The 16670-nt window shown below is 47.8% G+C and overlaps 1 protein-coding gene and 1 long non-coding RNA gene across 2 annotated transcripts in view; both read left to right on the forward strand.

Moving 5' to 3' along the window:
- RIN2 (Ras and Rab interactor 2) overlaps positions 1–16670 on the forward strand; it is a 116818-nt gene that overhangs the window by 17008 nt on the left and 83140 nt on the right. The gene's annotated exons all lie outside the window — the stretch shown is intronic.
- Positions 1756–3850, forward strand: LOC100623534. Its single transcript, XR_002339866.1, has 2 exons — positions 1756–2063; positions 2163–3850. It is a non-coding gene; the product is annotated as an uncharacterized LOC100623534 (long non-coding RNA).

Consider the following 16670-nt stretch of genomic DNA (forward strand, 5'->3'; position numbering starts at 1 on the left):
GGTTCAGAGACTGAATATATATTTCTCATGATGTCACAGGGGTGCAGTAATTGAGGAGTTCCCATGATGGCTCAGGAGTTAAGAACCTGATGTCGTGTCCATGAGGATGCCGGGTCGATCCCCGGCCTTGCTCAGTGGGTTAAGGATCCAGTGTTGCCATGAGCTGTGGTGTAGGTCACAGATGTGACTCGGAGCCTGCTTTGCTGTGGCTGTGGCTGTGGCGTAAGCCAGCAGCTGTAGCTCCTTTTTGACCCCTAGTCCAGGAACTCTCCATATGCCGCAGGTGCAGCTTGAAAGAGAAAAAAGAAAAGAAAGGGGTTTGCAATGAATAAAACCAGACACTCCCATCACCTCTAGCACTTAGGAGATCCCAGGGGTTTTAGGAGCTGGTTCAGAGACTGACTATATATCCCTCATGATGTCACAGGGGTGCAGGCAGGACAGGTGTGGTTGAGACATGCCCATCTGTGAAGGGAGACAGACTAGGTCTCAGCCCAGTTTTGTGACCTACTTCCTGTGTGACTTTGAGTGACTTAACCTCCTGGGCCTGTTGCCTCACCTGGACATTGAGGATCAAGGCACCTCCCTCCCTCATAAGGCTGCTGGTACATGAATTCATGCCATCATCCCCAAGATACACTCAGTGCCTGGTACATAACAGTGGTCCAGAGGTCACCGGCCCCCTGGGCGCTTGGCCAGGCTGCGTCCCCCTGTGAACTTGCCCTGGTTTGGTTGGGCCATGGGTGTCTTTGCAGACACCGACTCCCTTGAGCTGGGTGAAGGGGAGCAAGTCTGGGGAAGGCTTTGCCCTCTGCCCCGTTTCCATTTGCTTGGCTGTTAAGCCAGGGACTTCCGCAGGGAAGATTTCCTTTCCTGAACTTCACGGATAAGAATCCCCGTGGGTTCTTCTTAACATGGAAATTCTGGGCCCTCTTATATCCATTAAATCAGAACCTCCAGGGGAGGGAGAGGAAGCCTGCAGCTTTAACAAGGGCCCCGTTGATTCCTGTTTTGGGGGGAGGCTGGGAGATGCCACGTGCCCAGGTAGGCCCGTCCAGGTGAGATGCTGAGTCTGTGTCTCTGCATTGGCCTGCATATTAAGTAAGTGAGGAGTTCCCATTGTGGCTCAGCAGGTTAAGAACCTGACACAGTGTCCATGAGGAGGTGGGGTCGATCCCTGGCCTTGCTCAGTGGGTTGAGGATCTGTCATTGCTCCAAACTGCAGTGTAGTTTGTAGGCACGGCTCAGATCTGGCATTGCTGTGGCTGTGGCATAGGCTGGCAGCTGCAGCTCCCATTCGACCCCTAGCCCAGGAATTTCCATGTACCACAAGTGCAGCCCTAAAAAGAAAAAAAAACGTAGTTGATACTTGAAATGTGGTCCCCAAATGGCAGCGCTGACATGTTCTGGAGTTTGTGAAGGAGGTTTTCAGAGTGTGGTGCTGGCTGCCAGCGCCAGCTTCACCTGGGAGCTTCTTAGAAATGCAGACTCTTGAATTCCACGGAGACTTAGGGAATCAGGCACTGGGGTGGGGGTGGGGGGCTTCTGGTCTATGTTTGAACAGCTGCTCCCCGCCCCCCCACCCAGGGGAGTCAGGCTTGAGAGCCTCTGCTCTATGCCCTAGATTTAAAAAAAAAAAAAAAAAAAAAAAAAAAAAAAAAAAAAAACAGTGCAAATTGCTTTTGTGTTTATTTATTTATTTTTGCTTTTTTTAGGGCCGCACCAGTGGCATATGGATGTTGCTATTCTAGGGGGTAGAATCGGAGCTACGGATCAGCCTCTACCACAGCTCACAGCAACGCCAGATCGCCAACCCACTGATTGAGGCTGGGGATCGAACCCGTGTCCTCATGGATGCTAGTCGGATTTGTTTCTCCTGTGCCCCAACTGGAACTCCTGTGCCCCCGATTTGAACGAGTGAACAAGACAATACAAAGAGCATAGAAATGGCTGCACTCTGGGCCTGGCTCCATGTCCCATCTGGGAAAAAGGTGTAACATCCCCTTCCTGGTGGACGTCGGAGTTCAGACGTGGTACCTGGTGATTTCACCCGCTCAGTCTCTGTAAGCCTTGGTATTCCTGCCACTGTCTGATAAGATGTTCTGGTTTTTTTCTGTCTGCTTTCCCACTCCACGCCCATGTTTTCTTTGCTCTCTCAAAAGCGGCTGCGTGCAGACACTGCGGAGGTCCTCAGAGCCAGGAACGACTCACGTGCCCAGAAGCCACACTGCCCACCAAACTGCCGACACCTGCCCACAGGTGCCTGGACATTCTTTGAGCTAAGATTCAGAGATGTGGGCTCCTCTCCTCTCCAGGGAAAGTTGGGGGGAAGCGAACTCAAACTCTGTTGTTGGTCTACACTGCCTTTCGCCAGAGGAGCAGAAGAACAAACAGAAGCCACATGTCCTGTGCCAAATGCCTGGCCTGTTGACAGATCTGCTGTCTTGGTGCCACTTCATAGGCACAGCCCGCCTTCCTCCTTATGTAGCCACTTCTTAAAATGTATGCTTAATTTCACAAATCCTCTTCCAGGCCTGTTCCGAGCACTTTAAATCCATTGATTCGGTTAAGCCTCCCACTGTCATTCTGCCCATCTTACAAGGGAGGAAACCAGGACTTGGAGGGGGTTAGGAAACTTGCCCACAGTCGTACCATTTGTCAGTTCTATGGTGGTTCCGTGGTGATTGTACTTCAACTTTGAGGAAATTTCATAGAGATGGGACCTAGCACCTGCAGGGCCTTAAATCATCGGCCTCAGGGAATTCCCATTATGATTCAGTGTTAACAAACCCGACGAGTATCCATGAGGATGCAGGTTCAACCCCTGGCCTCGCTTGGTGGGTTACGGATCCGGCGTTGCTGTGAGCTGTGGCATAGGTCACAGATGTGGCTTGGATCCTGCATTGCTGTGGTTGTGGTGTAGGCCAGCAGCTATAGCTCCAATTAGACCCCCCTAGCCTGGGAACTTCCATATGCCGTGGGTGTGGCCCTAAAAAAAAAGACAAAAAAAAACAAACAAAAAAAAAAGTTGGCCGTAGGCCTTGGCCAGCTCCGAAATGACCTCCTCTTTTTCTGCGTCATCTCCCTGTATTGGACACTATGGAGAGGTCAGCCTAACTCTTCTTTCTCACTCTTCACCTCCAGCTGTCCTCTGCTGGCCACTCACAGCTGTCCCTTTCAGATGGCTGCTCTCAGAGTTTCCTGCCTCCAAAAGGGGGGATCGTCTCTTTTCAAAGACCCCTAGGAACACGTCAGACAGAGTCAGGATTGATTTCCTGGCTCGCCACACCCGAGGGGGAAGACAATGGAAGAACAGTGGACCAGGGGGCTCACAGTCAGAGGAAGTCGGGAGGGGCCCAGTGTAAGATTTGGGCTAATTCTAAGAAGGAAGTGCTGCAGATTTGGCCAGTAAAAATACAGGATACCAGGAGTTCCCCAGTGGCTCAGTGGGTTAAGGATCAGGCATTGTCACTGCTGTGGCACAGGTTCAGTCCCTGGCCTGGGAACTTCCACATGCCACAGTCACAGCCAAAAAGAAAAAAGAAAAAGAAAAAGAAAAAAAAAAAAGCAGCTGAATTTGAATTTCACATATAGCATAAGTACATCCTATGCAATATTTGGGACATCCTTATACTACAAAATTATTATTTATCCAGAATTCAGATTTAACCAGGCATCCTGTCTCTTATCTGGCAACGCTGCAGGGGGATTCAGGTGTCATCAGGAAGCAAGGCAATCTGGCGGTTGGGTAGCTTAATAATTTTTATCCAGGAGACAGGAGGGAACTCCTGTCCACGTGGGAATTTCCATTTGCTGAGCCCCAAAACAGTAAATAAATAAATAAATAAAGTGCCCCCGACTTGGGGAAATTCTTGTGGGAAGGTCATGGCTTTGCAGGTCTGAGAGCCCTGGCTGCCAAGCCCTGTCGATCCACTACCACCTGCCTGACTTGGAACCAACTCTCCAAGCCTTGGTTTCCTAACATCTTGAAATGGGGTTGAGAAAAGCCCTGGATGTGGCACTGGGGGGATGTGAGGATTTCATGATGGGTGGGTGGTACCTCACTGATATAGCTGCCCTTGGCCGAAGTTGGCTAGCATGGTGTTTCTCTTTCTTCCCTGTAAGGTGTCCCCTGGCCATCCTGAGACTTTCTGTCATCCTTCACCGCTTATACCCGTAGTCCTGTCCCTTCAAGACCTGACCAGAGTCGCCCAAAAAGCATCATGTACTGGTTGTGCCTCTAAGCACTGCGGGAAGCTTTCAGGGTTATCAGGGAGACGGGGGAAGGGACCCTCTGGTAACTAGAATAATGGCATGAATCCCTCATTGCGAGTGAGTGAGGGCTGAGAATAATTGAGAAGCCCTAAGACATTAGCATTTATTGCTGAGGCTTCACGTTGAAAAGTTCTGAGCTTCTCAGAATCAAACCGGACAGGCAGAAACCACTCCCAGGCAGAAGAGGGATGAAACCCATCTTCCTTTCTCCTCACAGAGATGTGTGTTCATTTGATAAGCATCTCCTGTTTGAAGAAGCTGCATTTCAGGCTTTGGTGGTGGATAAACATGCCCACAGGGAACATGATGCCTGCTGTCAAATTTTTGCTAGTAATCTACTAAGGAGACAAAACACCTGTCCCCAGCCCATTTTATCACCTCCCGCTTGCCCCCCGGCCCCTTCACCACTCCCCCCTCTCCCCAAGCCCTTTCGTGCCATGCCTCAAGACCACATTAACCACTTCTAGACTTTCCCAAAGCCTGAAGAATTCTGACCCGCCACCACCACTTATACGTCACTAAAAATAATATTTAGAGGAGTTCCCATCGTGGCTCAGTGGGTAATAAATCCGACTAGGAACCATGAGGTTTTGGGTTCCATCTCTGGCCTTTCTCAGTGGGTTAAGGATCTGGCATTGCCATGAGCTGTGGTGTAGATTACAGATGCAGCTCAGATCTGTCATTGCTGTGGCTGTGGCATAGGCCAGTGGCTACAGCTCCGATAGACCCCTGGTCTGGGAACCTCTATATACTGCAGGTGCAGCCCTAAAAAAACAAACATAAAATAATAATAACAATAATTTTTATAATTTTTAGAAGTTCCTGTTGTGGCTCAGTGGGTTAAGAACCAACTAGTATCCATGAGGATGCAAGTTCGATCCCTGGTCTTGCTCAGTGGGTTAAGGATCTGGTGTTGCTGTGGTTGTGTCATAGGCTGGCAGCTGCAGCTCTGATTCGACCCCTAGCCTGGGAGCAAACATATGCTGGAGATTCAACCCTAAAAAAAAAAAAAAAAAAAAAAAAGGGAATGTTTTATTTTTCCCACGTGACACAAAGTTAATTCTCGTGATGACGTTAAAATGGTTTCTTTCTGGAAACTTCAATGGCTGAGTCCTGGATGAGTTCACCAAGGTCAGTGCCTTGGGTCCCAGTGCACGCTCAGCGGCCCCGCTCACCACTGGCCAGGGCTGATTTTGGTGGGAGCTCTTGTGGCCACAGATGTGCCTGGCATCTTCTTGACGCTTGTTGCCATTCACCCCCAACACGTTATCATCACCTCTTGACAGATGAGGAGACAGAGCTCAGGGAGGTTAGGGTCCCCCCCTACAGGCCCCCAGGGGACAGGAGCCCCAGCTGGCCTTCCACCCAGGGCTGTGTGGGTCTGGGGCTCATCAAGAAGCTTGGTGGTCTGCCTGGGGGCCGCTGAGCCTGGCTCCCCAGAGGGCAGAGCAGGAGCCCTGGCGAAGGGCAGCAGGGTGTGGTCAGGGTGCCCAGGAGCTGCAGCTTCAGAGCCCAGCAGCCTGCACAGCAAGACTTGTGGTCCCCGCCCTTCCTCTGGCCTGCCTTCCAGGGACACTTAGACACAGACTTTGAGGACAAGGACAGAGCGGACTGAACTTTCCAAAGGAGAGATTTCCCAACAAGAAGAGTGAGCTTTGGAGCTGAGCTGGAAGAAATGAGGGAAGTGATTTCCTGGTAGCCTGGTTTCGTCTCTAAGTACTTTGTTTGTATTCCCCCCACCTCCCACCCTGAGGGTTGGGGTGAGGTTCTTTTCCTGACATTTCCAATTTACAGAAGCGTTGTGAGAATAGTACAGAAGGTTCATTGTATTTTAAACTTTCCTGGATGGACATACTAGATAATATCACATATATGCGCTGTATAATATCACATATATAATTTCACATTTCCATGGAGTTTCTATCGTGGCTCAGCAGTTAACAACCCAACTAGCATCCATGAGGATGTGGTTCGATCCCCGGCCCCTGCTCAGTGGGTTAGGGATCCGGCATTACCATGAGCTGTAGTGTAGGTCGCAGATGTGGCTTGGATCCTGCATTGCTGTGGCTGTGGTGTAGGCCGGTGGCTGCAGCTCTAATTGGACCCCTAACCTGGGAACCTCCATATACCTTGGGTGTGGCCCTAGAATGATTTAAAAAAAAAAAAGATAATTTCACATTTCCAGAAAAATTTCAGGAGGAGTTCAAGTGATTCCTCTATGCTCATCAAAGTCAAATGCTCAGACCCCACACTGAGCCAGAGCTTCCAAGCATTTCTCAGAGACACAAAAGGAAGGTATGGGCTTGGAGCCAGCTCTCCAGTGCCTGCCCCAACCTCAGGCCCCCAGGTCGATGCTGCTTATAAGGCTGGCTCTTCCCTTCTGAAGGATCTGATTCTAGGAGGCTTGTCCAGTATGGGGAAGCTTCCAGCATCCCGGGCCGAGATGGTCACTCCTCACCATCTTGGTGTGTGAACGTCAGGCCAATCGCCATCCTGAGTGATGTCATCAGGAAACAGAAGGCACGAGGTGTAGGGACGCATGGCTGAGGGGCTGTGTTTTATCTAGGTCACCAAGAGGCGCCTGCACCTGCCAGACGGGGTGGCCCTGGGTCTGTTTGTGTAGAATCAGTGAAAGTGCAGTCCAGAGACCATGCCTCTTCAGAGAACCAAGTAATGCTTCAGGGAACCATTACTTTCTTAAGGGGAGCCCAGGATTTAGAAGCTGGAGCTAGATTATTGTAGCTTATTTCCTCCAAAGATGGTCCCGTGAGCATAGTTCTGTAAAACAACAAAGCAAAACAACTGTGATACCTTATTTTCTGACTTTTCTGGATTCTAGTTTTTAATTGTGGTTACACATACCTAAAATTTACCACTTTAGGGAGTTTCTAGTGTGCCTCAGCGGGTTAAGAACCTGACTCGTATCCATGAGGATATGGGTTTGATCCCTAACCTTCCTCAGTGGGTTAAGGATCCAGCATTGCCCCAAGCAGCGGCATATGTGGGCTCAGATCCAGCGTTGCTGTGGCTGTGGCATAGTGTGGCAAATGATGCTCTGATTTGACCCCACACTGGGAACTTCCACATGCTGCCAGTATGGCCCTAAAAAATAAATAAATAATACCGTTTTAGCCATTTTTAAGTTGCATGTCTGTTGCATTCAGCATATTCACATTGTTGTACCACCATGACCACCATCCATCTTTAGAATTTTTCATCTTCCCAAGCTGAAACTCTATACCCATTAACCACTAACTCCCAATTCCTTCCTCCCCCAGCCCCTGGCAACCACCCTTCCACCTTCTGTCTCTATGAACTTGACTCTATTCTAGGAACCTCATGTACGTAGAATCATATATTATGTCTCCTTTTGTAACTGGCTTATTTCCCTAGGTATAATGTCCTCAGAGTTCCTGTCAAGGCTTAGCAGAAAATGAATCTGACTCATATCCATGATGCCACAGGTTCAATCCCCGGCCTTGCTCATTGGGTCAAGGATCGGGCGTGGCCATGAGCTGTGGTGTAGGTCACAGATGCAGCTTGGATCCCCCGTTGCTGTGGCTGTGGTATAGGCCAGCAGCTAGTGCTCTGATTCGACCCCTAGCCTGGGAACTTCCATATGCCGCAGGTGTGGCCCTAAAAAGACACACACACACACACACAAATAATAATAAAATGTAATATCCTCAAGGTTCATCCATGATGGATCCTCTATCAGAATTTCCTTCCTTCTGGAGTTCCCTGGTGGCACAGAGGGCTAAGGATCCAACGTTGTCGCTGCTGTGGCCCTGGTTCAGTCCTTGGCCGGGGAACTTCTGAATGCTGTGGGCTCTGCCAACAACAACAACCAAAAAAAAAAAAAAAAAAAACCAAAAAAAGAATTTCCTTCCTTCTGAAGGCAGAATAATAGTCCATTGTGTGTATAAACTACATTTGTTTATCCACTTATAAACATTTGGGCTGCTTCCCCCTTTGAGCTGCGGTGAGTAATACAGCGATGAACGTGGGTTGGCTTCTGTTTTTAGAGTTTTTAGTTCTCTTGCCCTGAGTAAGAACATTAAACCTTCCCTGATTAGGAGCCACCAGGCACTTGAGCGTGTGTGTTGGGGTGTTGGGGGCAGGGGGTGCGTGTGCTCAGACCAGAGTCACTTTTCTCTGTCTTACCTTCGCAGTCACATTGTAAGCCTCTTTAGGGGCAGGGACAATGTCTTATACCTCTTTTGATGTCTCTTTTGCCCCGTGCCCTAAAGGTGGCAGGTCTTCAATAAGTATGAGTTGACTCGAGCTCTCACTCCGAGTTTGCTGTCTCCCACGCTGCACCCTGGCTTCTTTGGTGTCCATATATGGGCTTTCCTACCAAAAGCCTCTTCAACAGCTGTTCTTGTGTGTGCAGATGGGCAGCTCAATTAAATTAGTGAATTGAAATCTTAAAACAATTCGAGAGTTGAAAGAAAAAAAAAAAAAAAGAGTTCCCATCGTGGCTCAGTGGTGAACAAATCTGACTAGGAAACATGAGGTTACGGGTTCCATCCCTGGCCTTGTTCAGTGGGTTAAGGATCCAGCATTGCCATGAGCTGTGGTGTAGGTCACAGACTCAGCTCGAATTCTGAGTTGCTGTGGCTGTGGTGTAGGCTGGCAGTTGTAGCTCTGATTAGACTCCTAGCCTGGGAACCTCCATATGCTGCGGGTGCGGCCTAGAAAAGATGAAAAGAAAAGAAAGAAGGAAGGAAGGTAGAAAGGAAGGAAGGAAGAAAGGACGAAAGGAAAGAAGAAAAAAAGAAAGAGTTGATTAACATACACACACATTCAGCAGCCAGTTGCACAAGATGCTGGGTATACCAGATATACCAGCATGCAGCAGAATTCCTGTTGTCCTCAGGGCTCTCAGGCCCCTAGAACCTTGGTCCATGTCAGCAGAGGAGTTTGTTAAAATGCAGACTCTCAGGCCCTACCCCAGACCTAGGAATCAGGACCTGCCTGTTGACAGGAGCCACAGGGATGTATGCGCACATCCCCGTGTGGGAAATACTAGTCTGGTGAATATCATTCTGTTCCTTTTATTCATTTTTGTTTTTTGTCCTTTTTCTCTTTTTAGGGGCTTACCCACAGCATATGGAAGTTCCCAGGCTAGGGGTCAAACCCGAGCTGCAGCTGCCAACATACACCACAGCCACAACAATGCCAGATCTGAGCCACATCTGTGACTGGAACGCTGTGTCCCATTCTGGTCACTGAACTAAGTGGAGCTGCAAGAAAAGTCCGAGACACCTGTATATACCTGCTACCTAGACAGAGGAGGGAGGGATCAAGGCACCTGGCTGCCTCGGATGGAGCAGAGAGCCTCCGAGGCCTTGCTCTGAATTTACGGCAAAAAGAAAGACACTGGCTGGATTCCCCTGAAGCAGATTCAGAGACAGGCTGTGAATGCCAGCCGTCTGTTTGGGAGGTGATCACAGGAAGCTCAGGGAGGGGTGGAGAGGTGACACAGGGCTTCCTGGAGACTGTGTAGTGAGTGTCTGAGTTATCCCTCCAAGGTGGGGAGGGGGGAGCTGGGGTCTCTGTGCACGGAGCCCCCTCCTGCTGTGAGCTCATCCACCCACCAAGCATCCGCAGCCTTGGGCAGCGGCTTCCAAGTGCTGGCAGTAGAGCCTAAGGGAGCAGTGACCCCAGGTGGACAGGCAGGACACCATCTACACCTGTTCCGTGTGCCTTGTCTGAAACTTTGAGCCCGGGCTGCCTCGGCAGATGTCTGCACCAAAGCCCCAACTCCTGATGAGGAACAAAGCCTTTGCGATTTTGGTGAGTTTCATAGCCTCAATGATTCATGCCCTCTGCAATATTAATCACTTTCACAAGACCGAAAATGAGCAAACTTTACATTTTCTCAAAATCCAAATTCCCTTTTCAAAATCCCTCTGCTTTCTTCCTTCCCTAAATGAAATATGTGTGCTCTGAGGATGTTGGCATGCTCAACTTACAGAAAAGGGGATTTTAATGAATGATTTTAAAACTTTCATCGTAATTTGCAAGTTGTAAGATTCATGCCTCCTCTCCCTTTCCTTTCCCTTTGCCTCCTTACTCCTTATTCATTTCTCTTTTTTAAAAAAAATTAAAATAGAAATTCCAGGAGTGCCCTGGTGGCTCAGCAGGTTGAAGATCTGGCATTTTCACTGCTGTGGTGCCAGTTGGACCCCTGGCCTGGGAACTTCCGTATGCCACGGGCATGGCCAAAAGTACAGAATAGAAATAGAAGAGAATAGAAAATAGAATGGAATAGAATAAATAAAATCCAAATAAGACAATTACTATCCCAAGGGGCCAAGTCAGCATTTTCTTAAGTTTCTATAGAACACCGCTCCCTGGAAAGCGTCCTCAACAGGGTGTTAAGGTCAGGCGTCGGGGGCTGTAGCTTGGGTTGCTCCTCTGGCACAGGTTCGATTCCTGGCCCAGGAACATCCGAATGCTTTGAGTCCCCCCCACCCCCCCACCCCCACTGCCCCAAAACCCATTAAGATCAGACGGGCTGTGAAATCCCATGTACTCCATTCTTTTCTTGGAGCCCTGCATTCACACCAGCATGCTAAAGGGTTCTGAGGAATCCGGGTGACATTGTTTAGACACATATTTAGTTAGTTTCAGTGGATGTTTCCAGTGTTATTGGAGCAGGAACCCTTATTATTATTATTTTTTTTAATCTCCATGCCCTCAGCATGTGGAAGTTCCCAGGCCAGGAACTGAACCTGAGCTACCACAGCAACCTGAGCCACTGCAGTGACAGTGTCAGATCCTTAACCCACTGCGCTATGAGAGAACTTCTTTAACCTTTAAAGCATCCCGGTCACTCCCCAGACTGCTAGTATTGGGTGAAAACCATTTGAGGAAATGCTCCTCAAAACACATACCCCAGCTCTCTCGGTACATCTGAAATGAAGAGGTGTTGGGATAGACTGGTGGGAGTCAGTGGGCGAAGGAAAATTGTAGCTCAGAGTTTGCACTGTTTGTTGTAACTAGGAAAAAAAGAGAAAATGTCCTTATATGCCACTGATGTTTTGGAATGAGGACTGACTCTGGTCCATGCTGAAATCAACCCCTGGCATGTCGAGTAGATTTGTCCCCACCAAAACCCTGGGCTCGATAAGTGAAGTGCGGCTCTGAGTGTCAACCTGATATCGGGGGGAGGAATGTAATGAAGTAAGGAGCTCAGGCCATGACAATTGGTAGAGCCTCCCATTTCCCTGGTTTTAACAAGGCCTGCAACTGGTATCTTACTACCACTTCCATTTGGCAAATTTAAGCACCTCTTTGCAGGGTGTTATATTGCAAACCCAGGAGTTCTGAAGAAGACTTGTCTAACTGCTCTGCTATTAACTCCAGGCTCTATATGAATTCCACCCAACAAACTGTTCTCACTTCCTGTTTTTCCCAAAGGAAAAAAAAAAAGAACTGTTGCAAAAGTTTTTTAAAGGTAAATAAAAAGGAGTTCCCTTGTGGCTAAGGGGTTAAGGATCTGATGTTGTCGCTGCTTTGGCACAAGTTTGATCCCTGGCCTGGGAACTCCCACATACCACAGGTGTGGCCAAAAAAAAGGAGACTCTCATCTGTAGTTTCCCATCTTTAACTGCTCCACCTGGAAATGAACCCTGTCCCAATGCCAATGAATCCAAAATTTTACTTTCTCTAATTCTATTCTATTACATAAATCCATAGATCAACATATTACATAAATGGGCTCAGAGAATCCATTCAACTTTTTTCCCACTGAATAACAGAACTCTGTTTTGATACATTGACCTATCAATACAGATATAACAGAATCACCATTTTCATGGTTGTATAGTATTCTGGTATCTGGACCACACTTTAACCAGTCCACTGTTATTAAACCCTTGATCTTTTCTCCATCGTTCATTATTATGAATGTGGCCCCCAAGAACATTTCTTTTACATTTATCTGATTGTTTCTTTGGGTAGATTCCTAGACTTAGAAGTGCTGAATTTGATGGCTTGCATATTAAAGTTGTAGATATGTTATACGTTCAGATTGACTTCCAGAAAGAGTGAGTCATTATTTCTCCTCCAGGGCTTGTAGCAAGCCCAGTGCAGGCAGCTGTTCAGCTGCTGGGTAGGAAGCTGGAGGTGGTAAAAGGGAAGTGAATGTGACTAGAATACTTAGGTCACCACATTCCGGAAAGGCAGAGAGGGACAGCTGGCAATCACCGGGAGTTTGAGCCAGAAGAGGCATTAGAAATCCATTGATCTATTTCATAATTGAGCAGACCGAAAAGTTCGCTCCAGAGGGGCTAAGCACACCTGCCCCAAGTACACACCCAAGACCAAGGACCCACGGTTGTCCGGTCTCTTAGAACAGATAGCCCTGAACTTCAGAGATAATTTCCAAAAAGTGAAAAACACAATTCTCATACAAATAGTGAGTATGCATCAAAGATTGATCTAAGGCCTTAAGGAGAAAATCAATAGGACATTAAAGCTGATCACAGGTGACAGAGACTGGTAAATAAATAGTGGACAACAGACTTTTACCTTGAACTAGCTTTAACATCAACTGTCAGCCAGCTTTGTGTGTATCTAACTTTGCAAGGTTAAATATGGGCTTGATACTGCTGATATGCAACCTTTTTTTTTTTTTTTTTTGGACCTTCCAACACTGCAATTTTATACAGTTAACCTAACACAAAAGTGGCTAAAGTTGTACAGGGCAATAAACGCAAAACCCCTGGGGTTACTTTTTCTACCAAACAAATCTCATTTGTGACTTACTAGTCTACCGCATGTTCTGTATCTGACTTTAGTGAGTCTGAGCCTTCATCAAAAGAAGAGTCAGGAGTTCCTGTTGTGACTCAGCAGGTTAAGAACAAGACTAGTCTATGTGAGGATACAGGTTCCATCCCTGGCCTTACTCAATGGGTTAAGGATTCGGCGTTGGCGTGAGCTGTGGTGTAGGTCGCAGACGCGGCTTGGATCCAGTGTTGCTGTGGTTGTGGCGTAAGCACATGCAGCTCTGATTCTATCTCTAGCCTGGAAAGTTCCATATGCTGCAGGTGCAGGTGAAAGAGAAAGAAAAGAGTCAAACAAAATGACATCCCAGGTAATTCAGGCAGGCTTGTTAGATGGTGCCCGACTGTGACTTTGAAGGGAACTTTTTTTTTTTTGCTTCAAGTTTTGCATAGTTTTCTTTTTCTTTTTTTCTTTTTTTTTTTGGTCTTTTTTTTTAAGGGCCATACCCGTGGCATATGGAAGTTCCCAGGCTAGGGATCAAATCAGAGCTGTAGCTGCCAACCTATTACCACAGCCACATCAATGCGGGATTCGAGCCGCCTCTGCAACCTACACCACAGCTCACGGCAATGCCAGATCCTTAACCCTCTGGATCCTAGTCAGATTCGTTTCCCCTGAGCTACGACGGGAACTCCTTGCATAGTTTTCCTAATGGTAAGAACAACTTTTGTGGCTGAACCGATGCGCAGATGGGTGAGGCTGATGGCAGTGGTAAACCTACCCACACTGGGATTCCCTGAATTCTCGGAGGCTGAAAGGGTGGCACATTTGGGTTTAGCTTTCGTTTCCCCTGGGATCGGGCCCCCAGCCTCCTGTTTCCCGGGGACCTGGGCAGAGGTGTCTGCTTGCTGTGTGGGAATCTGCCCTGGCCAGACTTCCAGCCCCAGACTTGGCAGAACACACCTCCTGAGAGCCTGTCACACCTGGAGGGGGCGCCAGGTGGAGCCCAGGAAGGTGGAAGGCTGGCTGGTCACCTGCCAGCCCCTGTGTTGTGAGTCCCAGGATGCTAGTCCCCACACCGCCTGTTTGTGATGAATGAGACAGCAGAGCAAGCCACTCACAGTCAACGAGCACAACCCCAGGCCTCTTTGACTTCAGCTCTGTGAAGATGGATATAGTGCATTTCAATTCTAACTTGTTTTGATTTTCAAAATTTACCTTCTCTAAAATGATTTTGTATTCTGGAGTCCATGGGGCATGACAATTATAATTGGTAGCTCTTTTTTTTTTTTCCTCGATGGTATGTAAAATAAGACCGTGTCAGAGTTCCCTTCTGGCACAGCGGATTAATTATTCCAGCCTTGTCACTGCAGCAGCTGGGGTCTCTGCTGTGGCTCGGGTTTGATCCTTGGCCCGGAAACTTCCATATGCCACAGGTGTGCCACTCCCCGCCAAAAAGACTGTCTTATAACTGGTAGTACCTTAAATTTGACGAAGCACCTTGTATGTCTTTCATCTCTGTTGTTGACCTGGAGGCTAATGCTTAAAACGTACTCCAGGAGTTCCCGTCGTGGCTTAGTGGTTAACAAATCCGATTAGGAACCATGAGGTTTCGGGTTCAATCCCTGGCCTTGCTCAGTGGGTTAAGGATCTGGCGTTGCCATGAGTTGTGGTGTAGGTCACAGACGCAGCTCGGATCTGGTGTTGCTGTGGCTCTGGCGTAGGCCGGCGGCTACAGCTCCGATTAGACCCCTAGCCTAGGAACCTCTATACGCCGTGGGTACAGCCCTAGAAAAGAGCAAAAAGACCAAAAAAAAAAAAAAAAAAAAGTACTCCATATACATTTCTTTTCTTTTTTTATTTCCCTCCAGTCTTAGGGAGTTGTAATTGACATCCAGCACTGTGTAAACTTAAGGTGTGCAGCATCATGATTTGACTTACAAAAGTCATGAAATGATGACCACACAAAGTTTAGTGAACATATATCATCTTCTATAGATACAAACAAAAGAAAAAGAATTTTTTTTCCTTGTGATGAGAATGCTTAGGATTTACTCTCTTAATAACTTTCACATGTGACCTACAGCAGTATTAATTAGTCATGTTGTACATTACACCCGTAGCACTTATTTATCTTATAATTGGAAGTCTGTACATTTTGACCCCCGTCATCCAGTCCCCCCTCCCCACACCCTCACCCCCTGTCTCTGGTAACCACAAATCTGATCTCTTTTTCTAGGAATTTGTTTTTGATGTATAATTGATCTACAATACTACATTAATTTCTGGTGTACAACATAGGGATTCAACATTTCTATACATTAAGAAATGATAGCCATTGTATGGGAGTTCCTGTTGTGGCACATCGGAAAGGAATCCAACTAGGAACCATGAGCTTGCGGGTTCAGTCCCTGGCCTCGCTCATTGGGTTAAGGATCTGACGTTGCCATGAGCTGTGGTCTGTGGTATAGATCACAGACTTGGCTCGGATCCCATGTAGCTGTGGCTCTGATTCGACCCCTAGCCTGGGAACCTCCATATGCCACAGTGTGGCCCTAAAAAGAAAAAAAAAAAAAAATCAGGAGTTCTCATTGTGGCTTAGCAGGTTACAAACCCAACTAGTATCCATGAGGATGCGGGTTTGATGCCTGGCCTCACTCCAGTGTTGCCGCAAGCTACGGCATAGGTTGCAGATGGGGCTTGGATCTGGGCGTTGCTATGGCTGTGACATAGGTGTCAGCTGCAGCTCTGATTCGACCCCAAGCCCAGGAACTTCCATATGCTGCAGGTGCAGCCATAAAAAAAGAAAAAAAAAAGGTAAATTCAAACTTCTGACACAAATGCTGAAGCCAGGGCTGGTGAAAACATTAGCACCAACTCTTAGAAAGATCTTTGTTCTTCATGGTGTTTCTGTCAATTCGCTTGTTCTTTAACCTTAAAACACAAAGCCATGTGCAGTGATATGGCCGTGTCTGTGACTTCTGAGATCACTGAAGCATCTAACACATCCATGGCTACACAGCTTTCAAAGTAAATCAGGACCTCAGCAGAAGGAATGTTTCAAGGTAATCCACACTGGCTGCTTCCGTATTTCATGTATTGAACTACAGATACTCTATGTATCTTAAAAAAAATTTTTTTTGGAGTTCCCGTCGTGGCGCAGTGGTTAACGAATCTGACTAGGAACCATGAGGTTGCGGGTTCGGTCCCTGCCCTTGCTCAGTGGGTTAACGATCCGGCGTTGCCGTGAGCTGTGGTGTAGGTTGCAGACGCGGCTCGGATCCCGAGTTGCTGTAGCTCTGGCGTAGGCCGGTGGCTGCAGCTCCGATTAGACCCCTAGCCTGGGAACCTCCATATGCTGTGGGAGCGGCCCAAGAAATAGCAAAAAGACAAAAAAAAAATTTTTTTTTTTCCAAGTATGCACTAAATTTAAAGTTATGTCAGTGTTTGCCGTGGAGGGTCATTGCAAATGCTGTTAAACTAGCAAACAGCTCTGGGCTGGGCCTCTAGAGGTTGCGTTGAATCCTTGGCCCCATCGCCAGCAGGGTTCTCCCCGCCTTCTCGGCCTCGCCCGTGTTTGGTGGCGAATGTCTAGCAGGGCAGAGCCAAGGAGGGCTCTCTTACTCGTTGATAGAGGCAATTTATGAGAGGGTCCATGG

Source organism: Sus scrofa, chromosome 17 (genome assembly GCF_000003025.6).
Source record: "Sus scrofa isolate TJ Tabasco breed Duroc chromosome 17, Sscrofa11.1, whole genome shotgun sequence".
In the NCBI taxonomy this organism is placed as follows: Eukaryota; Metazoa; Chordata; class Mammalia; order Artiodactyla; family Suidae; genus Sus; species Sus scrofa.